Consider the following 7,982-nt stretch of genomic DNA (forward strand, 5'->3'; position numbering starts at 1 on the left):
AGCGTTGAGGATGCTAAGCATTCAGGATTCTAAGCTATGCATTGAGGATTCTAAGCAATGAGGATTCTAAGTATTGACGATTCTAAGCTCTGATGTGAGGGTGCAACACGTTGAGGTTTCTAAGCATTTAGGGCTCTTATCATTGAGGATTCTAAGCATTGAAGATTCTACGTTGAGCATTTAGGTTTCTAAGCAATGAGGTTTCTAAGCATCGAGGATTCCAAGCATTGAGGTTTCTAAGCTTGGCATTGAGTATTCTAAGTATTGAGGTTTCTCAGTGTTGAGGATTCTAAGCAATGAGGATTGTATGCATTGAGGATTTTATGCATTTAGTGTTCTAAACTAAGCACTGAGGATTCTGAGCATTGAGGGTGCAAAGCGTTGAGGTTTCTAAGCATTGAGGTTACTAAAAATTAAGGTCTCTAAGCTATAAGGTTTCTAATCATTGAGGATACTAAGCATTGAGGTTACTAAAACTTAAGGACTCTATGCATTGAGTTTTTTATGCATTGTGGATGCTAAGCATTGAGGATTCTAAGCTTTGAGTATTATAAGCATTGTGGATTCTAAGCATCGAGGAATCTAAGCTAAGCATTGAGGATGCTAAGGATTGAGGTTTCTAAGCATTGAGTGTTCTAAGGTTTGAGGATTTCAAGCTAAGCATTGCGGTTGGTAAGCATTGAGGTTTCTAGGCATTGAGGATTCTTAGCATTGAGGATGCTAAGCATTGAGGATTCTAAGCATTGAGGATTCTAAGCATTGAGGATTCTAAGCATTGAGGATGCTAATCATTGAGGATTCCCAGCATTGATGATTCTAAGCATTGAGGATTCTAAGCTAGGCATTGAGTATTCTAAGCATTGAGGATGCTAATCATTGAGGATTCCCAGCATTGAGGATTCTAAGCTAAGCATGTAGGATTCTAAGTATTGAGGTTTCTCAGTGTTGAGGATTCTAAGCAATGAGGATTCTATGCATTGAGGATTTTATGCATTGAGGGTTCTAAACTAAGCACTGAGGATGCTGAGCATTGAGAGTGCAAAGCACTGAGGTTTCTAAGCATTTAGGTTACTAAAAATTAAGGTCTCTAAGCTATGAGGTTTCTAATCATTGAGGATACTAAGCATTGAGGTTTCTACGCATTAAGGACTCTATGCATTGAGTATTTTATGCATTGAGGATGCTAAGGATTGAGGTTTCTAAGCATTGAGTGTTCTAAGCTTTGAGGACTTTAAGCTAAGCATTGCGGTTGGTAAGCATTGAGGTTTCTAGGCATTGAGGATTCTATGCTTTGAGGATTCTTAGCATTGAGGATGCTATGCATTGAGGTTTCTGAGTATTTCAGATTCTGAGCATTGAGGATTCTAAGCTAAGCATTGAGGGTGCTAAGCAATGAGGATTCTCAGCATTGAGGATGCTAAGCACTGAGGATTCTCATCATTGAGGATTCTCAGCATTGAGGTTTCTAAGCATTAAGAACTTTAAGCATTGAGGATTCTAAGCATTGATCATTCTAAGCATTAAGGACTCTATGCATTGAGGTTTCTAAGCTTTAAGGGTGCTAAGCATTGAGGTTTCAAAGCAATAAGGTTTCTCAGCATTGAGGATTCTAAGCAATGAGGATTCTAAGCATTGAGGATTCTGCGCATTGAGGTTTCTAAGCTAAACATTGAGGATGCTGAGCATTGAGGATGCAAAGCATTGAGGATTCTAAGCATTGAAGTTTCTAAGCACTGAGGACTCTATGCTTTGAGGTTTCTAAGCATCGAGGTTTCTAAGCATTGAGGATTCTAAGCATTAAGGACTCTATGCATTGAGGTTTCTAAGCACTAAGGACTCTATGCTTTGAGGTTTCTAAGCATTTAGGTTTCTAAGCATTGAGGATTCTAATCATTGAGGATGCTAAGCTAAGCATTGAGGATGCTAAGCATTGAGGATTCTAGGCACTGAGGATTCTAAGCATTGGGGATACGAAGCTACGCAGTGAGGGTGATAAGCATTGAGGTTTCTAAGCATTAAGGACTCTATGCATTGAGATTTTTAAGCATTGATGATGCTAAGCATTGAGGATTTTATGCTTTGAGAATGCAATGCAATGAGCTCTCTAAGCATTGAGGATTCTAAGCATTGACGATTCTAAGCACTGAGGATTCTAAGCATTGAAGATTCTAAACTAAGCATTGAGGTTTCTAAGCAATGAGAATTCTAAGCAATGAGATTTCTAAGCTAAGCATTGAGGTTGCTTAACATTGAGTAAGCTAAGCATTGGGGTGTCTAAGCATTAAGGACTCTATGCATAGAGTTTTCTAAGCATTGAGGATTCTAAGCTGTGCATTGAGGATGCTAAGCATTGATGTTTCTAAGCATTGAGGTTTCTAAGCATTGAGGTTTCTAAGCATTGAGGATTCTCTGTTAAGCATTGGAATTCTAAGCATTGAGGATTCTATGCATTGATTGTTCTAAGCCATTGAGGGATCTAAACATTGAGTGTTCTAAGCATTGAGGATTCTAAGTAAAGCATTGAGGCTTCTCATCATTGAGGATTCTTTGCAGACTTGTTTCCCTATCCTTCGCTATAGGTATGCTTTTGTTTCATCAGGTATTAGTTCACTTGGTGGTTTTTTAGTTGCATCATATGGAATATTAGTCAAATGTGTGTAGAATTTCCATCTGCCTTCAGAATTTGGGATTTTGGGATCTGCCCCAAAATGATTTATAGAACCTGACATTCTAATTTCTTGGAGTTAAGGGGCTGGGGGAATAACCCAGAAAAAGAATAACGAGAATATCCATCTTTAGTAGGATGTTAAACTGTACTATGTCTGGATGCTTTGTACATGTATTGGTCTCTGCAGTCATTTCTAATCATTCTGATTCATTGGTGAGTGAATTCATAAAACTCATCCACTAAGGGATGTTTCCAAGCAACTTGGAGCCTGGAATACCTTCACCCAGCTTTGATGGTAGAAAGCAGTTAACCAAGGTGATTTGTAACATTCACTTCTTTGCCATGAGGACCATTGATAACGCATATCGTGTAAGTGTATTTAAGGGAGGGTTATCTCTCTGATAATTCTGGAAAACAGCAGTGGGCCCTGTCAGACTAGGTAAGCTGCCTCTGCATTAAGATGTGTCTCTTTGAGTAGGATTTTGCCAAATGCAGGGTCAGGAAATAAGGAGGAGGTGGGGTAAATGGAGGAGCATAGTATTACATCGTAGAGTAACTGAAAATGTGACAACTTGGGGAAAGATTTTGGGTGGGGAGCGGAGGAAAGTGACCAACACAGGTTCTGCCTCAGAGCAGTCTCAAGTTTTCTGTGATCTCAGTATTTGAAGTTGTTTTTTTTTTTCCTTCTCCTTGAATATATTTGATGTACATCACACCATATCCTGTCTTTGTCAGACTTTGTTTAACTAGGCAGCCTTGGGCAGTTCAGATGTATCCAAGGCAGGATGCAGCCGTGATACACGCAGCAGAACTGCGTTTGATGCTCTTTTTTACACATCATTTGACTCTCAGAATATGCTGTAGAGGTCACACATAATGAAGTTGGGTGGGAATGTTGGCTTTCTTTGTTTATCTCTTATGTCCAGGGGGTAAACTTGAACCTTTGATCTGTGCAGCTCTCATGATAAAGTCATGTTGTATTTAGGAATAAGGGGGAGTGGAGGGAAGGCCTATGTTTTGTGGGCTCTGGCTTGGGGCTGATAGGATGAGAGGTATGCAGAGGCACAGCCAGAATCATTCCAGTCAAGACCTGGATCTAGGTTGAATTTGTCACACGCTCTTTATGATTCCCTTTGACTCCTAATGAAATCCCAGTCTTGTGTCATTTCAAAACCTTGTTCCCTTTCAAACGCTGTGGCCCAAATAGCAGCTTGACAATGCATAGAATTTTAACCCATGTCAGGGCATCTGGAAGTGCACTTCATTTCCCTTCTGTGCCTCTTTTTATGAGGCGAGACATTGATTTGTTAACGGGGTTTCATTCTTTTATTTCAGATTGATCTTTCCCCAACTGATGTCATGATTTCTAACTTCCAAATCAGATAAAATCAAGAGGAAGATCCCTGCAATAGGCAGGAGATTAAGCAACAAGTTAGCAGTACTGTAGGAACAAAGCTCTTATTTTCATGCATATATCCACAGTTAAAATGAATAAAGAGAAGGGAAGGTGGGAGGTGGTTGATACGTTAGATTTATTACTCAAAGGGTTTTTGCTCCATGTTTTGCAAGAGGCATCAGTGCCTTTAATCTCTCATCTCTGGTTTTGTTAGTGGCACGTTATATCCTGGCCATGTCAGAATGTAGCACAGAGTAATGAGACAAGATCTGTTGGATGGGGCTTTATGTAGCACGAAAAGGTTCCTCTGCTCACTCTTTTTATTATTTACATTCCCAGTGAAGGTTACGTGTCATGTGGGCTTTGCAGAGATAAATGGGTAACCTGAGCTTTCTGGCAGCTTCCCCAGAACTTGGGGAGGATTCAGTGTAAGGACTGACTTGGGGATTTTGAAGCATCAAACTCAGTTCTGGGCCCTGAAGGAAACATAGAAGAACATGTGTCTCGGTGTCCTGAGGAGGTGCAGTGTAGCACAAGGTGGTATCAAGGGGCTCTGGACCAAAATTACACTTCAGAACAGTAGGTGTGTCCCAGAGCAGATCAGCAGCACTGGGGTGGCTTCATCAGCACTGCTGTTATGGGGCATAGTGAATCAAGAATGAAGTGTAGCAGCTCAGCTAAGTGCAGAAATCTTGACTATTGCCGGCCAGTTGGTGCCCGGAGATGTGATTTTGGCATTGCAAATATACCTGTCAGGAGGGGAGTGAAGCTTAGAAAGGGAGTTTTAAGTGGAATAGAGATGTTTCCCCACCTGGATCCTATGGATCCACTATTTCCTGGGGTTTAAAATCAGGACTCTCTAGAAGCTTTTGTCACGTTGAATGTTAGACAGAGGTTTATCAGTCTTGAGGAGAGCAGAATTCACATCTCTGCCAGTCTCACAGTATCCTCAATTAGCTGAATTGTGGCAAACCTTCCATTTCTGAGATGTGAAGACCCTTTCTTGTGGTTTCGTTTTCTCATAGAGTAACTGAAGAAAGAATCGCTCAATTAACATGCTGCATGCTTTCCCAATGTATAGAAGAGACAGGAGTTAAAGCCGTTTTCATCAGTTGCAAGGGAGCATGTTTTATTTTGCTTTGTGCTATTTACAGCTGTTGTCCATTAGGAGTCCTCAAGAGCCTCATTCTCAACTACAACAACACAGTCCCATAAGTTTAGCTCAGCAATGAGCCTGCAAAACAGCACTAAATCATGATGATGGGAGAAAGAAGAAAATGTTTGGAAATAGCAAAATGCAACTGATGCCTTTGTGAAAAGTAGTTTTTGCTTGTTGCTGTTTTAAAGCATTACTAAGGTAGACTGTAATGCACAGCATCTAGCTGGAGCTGAATAGAGGTTGTTTTCTAATATATATATGTTTTTGTAATAAAAAGTAAGCAGAACTCCTAGTATGTCTCTATTGGCTGAAGGGATCTTTTACAGTCCATTAGCGCCTTGGGCACTAATGTATACACAGCAGTGAAAATATACTAATCTCAGGGTAAGGTGCAAGAATGATAAAGGAAAAATAAAGATTAGTACACGGCTATTGAATAGCAGAGTTCTGGTTGCTTTACTGGACCACAGTATGATTGCTCTGTATGAATTCGAGTGGAGACTCTGGTCATGCCCATCAAATGCCTATGAATGGGAAGGGGTGAATGTGGGATTGTTTCCAGACCTGTCTACATCCTTGCAGAGGAGTTGGACCAAGTGACCTTTAAGGATCCTTTCCAACTCAAAAGGTTCTGTGATCCCACCTCTGTGTTTCACATTAATTGAGTAATGATTTGTAAAGCTGTTAGAAAACTGAAGGACTTTAGTACAGCTTTGGGAGCTGAGGACATAGAAGCATAACTTGCTAAATCAGCGTTTGCTTACAAGGATGCTCAGATGATACCTTTGATTGTTTTCTGTCCCTTTACTAGAGAGCCTGTGCTCTGACAGAGCTGCAAAAAACATCATGGCATCGTTGTGATTCCCTGTCAGATAGTGGCTTCCACTAAAGCAAATGTGTCAGGTTGATTTGTGACAGCAGCCTGAGATTGTGAACATTCACAGAAGGATAATTTTAAGACACATCATTGCTTTGTCCTTTTCTTTTATTCTCTCTGCTTGGCAGGTGTCTACCTCTGTCTTCTTCCCTTGGCCCATCTGTGGATTTTGCTCAACACAGATGGGATTTTCAAACAATCTGCTGTCAAATTTGGTCTCTTCTGAGCATGTGTATACAGAGAGCTTTTGGAGACGTGTAACTAGGCCAAATGAGGGTGCTTTTTCATGGGAATGGCAAATAACGTATCTGATAGCAAGACAATTTTCTCTGCCAAATTGCTAGTCTGCTTTGCAACAGGGGTTCATTAGGCTCTGTCCATGAACTGTTTAGTAAGATTCTCTCTTAAAAAAAAAAGTTGGCATCGTATCTCTGCAGCTTCTGTGCATAACATCTCCATGCCTTTGCTTTGTTTTACAGACAGTCGTCCTTATGTCTTTCTGATGGCCCGTGTTCATCCTGGTGAAAGCAACGCCAGCTGGGTGATGAAGGGGACCCTGGAGTTCCTTGTGAGCAGTGATCCCATTGCTGATCTCCTGAGGAAATGTTTCATTTTCAAGATTGTCCCCATGCTCAACCCTGATGGAGTCATCAATGGCAAGTGCGTTGTAGTAACATACTTATTGTGAATTTTCACTGGGTTTACCTGCAGGCTTTACTGCTGTATACTTAGCAGGCCTAGTCTTCAGTGTTTTGGGCCAGAATTCCTGTTGCCTTTTGCCTTGTGTTTTATTCATCCTGTGATCAGTCCTGTAAGGAGAATGTAAGTCCTGGATACAGCCCAGTGTGCTGTCTCGTGTGCATCAGATATTCATGGTTCTGTACTGTGTGGGGCCGTAAGGTGTCCCAACTGACTGGGTGAAGTATTAGCGATAGCAGACAAACTGAATCTTACTTGCTGAATGGAAAGTTATCTATTCTGCCAAATCAGCAGGGCAAACTTTATCTGCAAGCTGATATATCTGGGAATAACTGGCTTTAATTAATGCTTTATATAACCTGAATGGGGGAAAGATGTAAGGATCTATTAAATGCTCGTATCTTTATGGAAATGTTTCCGTATAATGAAACTCCCTCCTTCTCCTATCTCCTTTACTCTGTTTCCTCCCACATGCTTCTGAAGAGATTCCAAGTCTTTCTGAGCTTATGAATATACCAGTTTCTTTTTGCATTCTTCAGAGCTGCCTTTACATTGCTCCTACCCACATCATCACTACAACCATTCATCTGGTTTCAGGTCAGGTTGTGCTGATCCGGTGCTGAAGAAACAGGGTAAAGACCTTAAGCAAATCTTGAGCTTATTTGGTCCTAATCTAATTCCTTTCTGTTGTGGTCTGGGCTTCAGCAGAGGGCAGCTTGGAGTGTTCTTAGCCTCTGGTCTGCGACTATGAGCATAGTTTTTTGTGTTCCTGTTCTCCCCAGGACATGAGTGTGTTGTAGTTTAGGCTGTTCAGGGGAGCTGGATGCTGCCCCCGAGTATTGGAAGCTTCTGCTGGCACCAAATGTTTCCTTGATTCTTCCAGACAGCAGAAGCAAAAATGAAAGATTGTGGCTTTCTGTTTTTCCTTTCACTCTGCTTAATTAAAGTTTCCAGCAGATGGAGGGCTGGAGGGAATGTCTGACCTTTTTTCTCCAGCTGTCAGGAGTGAGCATAGCAGAGGAAGGGTCCTCAGGAGGGACAGTGTGGCTTTTGGTGACACCTGGAATGAAGGGTACTGTCTGAGCTCATATCACACAGGAACGTGTGGAGCTTCCACTGTAGTTCAACCTGGTGATGAGTAGGAAAGTTTGGTGTGGGATAGGAGCAGAGGTCCAAGGACTTG

The sequence above is a fragment of the Coturnix japonica genome, chromosome 17 (assembly GCF_054131305.1).
Source record: "Coturnix japonica strain WE chromosome 17, WE-NBRP24, whole genome shotgun sequence".
Classification (NCBI taxonomy): Eukaryota; Metazoa; Chordata; class Aves; order Galliformes; family Phasianidae; genus Coturnix; species Coturnix japonica.